A 2,201-nucleotide genomic window follows, 5' to 3' on the forward strand; every position below is an offset into this window, starting at 1 on the left:
TAGTCAGCCAAACTATATCATTGTATCGTTGTTGTTATTAAGTGTTGTTGAGTCAGTTCTGGCTCATAGTGACCCTGTAAAGAATTTCCAAAGAGTGGTTGCTGGAGTTTTGAACTGCTGACCTTGTGGTTCAAACCAGTGTCACTTTAGTGATTATACTATAGCTTCACACCAGCATTCTAGTCCCACAATGGTGATGGTGGTTCTGTGCTATGGAGTCAGTTCCAACTCATAGTTACGCTGTATGGGGTTTCCAAGGATATAAATCTTTACTGGAGCAGAAAGCCTCGTCTTTCTCCCATAGAACAGCTAGTAGTTTTGAACGTCTGACCTTGAGGTTTGCTGCCCAACTTATAACCATTACGCTACCAGAGCTCCTTAGCCTCTCAATAGGAAGGTCCAAAACTGTGAATATAAAACCAATGAGTAAACTACTCCTATGTACAATTAACCATACAAGACAAAATGGAAATACTTGCCCAAAAACAAACCTGAAAAGGTAGAAAGGGTAAGAAAGAAGCATGAATGAAAATTACGAACCAAGGCAGGGAGTAGGAAGAGTGCTGTTACATTGAGGGGATGTCAAACAATGTCATGTTAAAAAAAAAAAAAAAAAGTCTATATAAATTGTTGAATGGAAAACTAATTTGCTCTGTAAACTGTCACCTAAACTACCATAAAAAGTTTAAAACAAAAAGTGCAATAACCAATTGTCAAAAAAAAAAAAAAAAGAATATGAATTTAGCCAATAACCAGAGGGACCTTGGAAACATATCTTTCCACTGATGAGATGCCACCTTGTTACATTGTGAAACACAGAAATCAGCAAATCTGAGCACAGACTACCACCCTACAGACACTTTGAGAAAATTAATGTGTGTTACTATAAATAAATAAAAGTCTCTTGTCTTCTGCATATGTCTGTTTATAATTAAAAAAAAAAAAAAGCTGCATATCAAGTGCAAGGTTAAATTGAGAAAATAGAGATATTGTAACGGCAGATTGATGTGCATCTCTGAAAATTTTTCTACACTAGTGTCCCAGGACTGCTAAGAAACCATATGGCTATAAGTGTGAAACTGGGGAAAACTATCTGGACATGTTTGGAGAACAAGTACAAGCTGCACTAACATCATTGGCAAGAAACAAGGCTACAGGAACAAACTGAAATGTTTCCAAAATCTTTTGCAACGCTGCAGGCATTCATTCATCCATTCCAAAGAACTGGAAGACAACTGCCTGGCCAAGTGATTGGAAAATATCCATATTTTCCCCATTCAAAAAAAAAAAAAAAGGTGACCTAATGGAATGTGGAAATCATCTAACAATATCATTAGTATCACATACAAGTAAAATTTTGCTAAAGATAATTCAAAAACAGTTGCAGCAGTATGTTAATGAGGAGCTAACAAAAATTAAAGCTGGATTGAGAAGAGGACAAGGGAAAGGGGGATATCATTGCTAACTTCAGATGGATCTTGACTGAAAGCAAAGAATACCTCAAATATGTTTACTTGTGTTTCATTGGCTATCCACTTTGTGGATTATGACAAACTATGGATAACATTGTGAAGAATGGGTATTCCAGAACACTTAATCATGAAGAATTTGCACATAGACCAAGAGGCTGTCATTTGAACAGAACAAGGGATACTGAATTGTTTCAAGTCAGTAAAGCTGTGCGCCAGGATTGTTCCTCTCACCAGATTTATTGAATCTGTAAACTGAGCAAATAATCCAAGAAGTTGTATTATATGTATCAGGATTGGAGGAAGACTCATTAGCAACCTGTGATATGTAGATTGCACAACCTTGCTACCTGGAAGTAAAAATGACTAAAACACTGATGAAAATTAAAAAATACAGCTTTTAGTGTGAATTGCACCTCAATGTAAAGAAGCCACAAATTCTCACAACTGAACTAATAAATAACATCATGATAAAAAAAGATCAGCAGTTCGAAACTACCAGCTGCTCCGCCGGAGAAAGATGAGGCGATCTGCTCCCGTAAAGATTTACAGCCTCGGAAACCCTGTTCTGGGTCGCTATGAGTTGGAAACGATTTGACGGCACTTCACAACAACTACAAAAGGAGAAAAGATTGAAGTTGGTAAAGACATCTTTTTGTTTGGATCCACAGTCAATATTCATGGAATCAAGAGATCAAAAGACATACTGCACTAGGCAAATAAAGTGTTAAA

Source organism: Chrysochloris asiatica, unplaced genomic scaffold (assembly GCF_000296735.1).
Source record: "Chrysochloris asiatica unplaced genomic scaffold, ChrAsi1.0 scaffold00033, whole genome shotgun sequence".
Taxonomy (NCBI): domain Eukaryota; kingdom Metazoa; phylum Chordata; class Mammalia; order Afrosoricida; family Chrysochloridae; genus Chrysochloris; species Chrysochloris asiatica.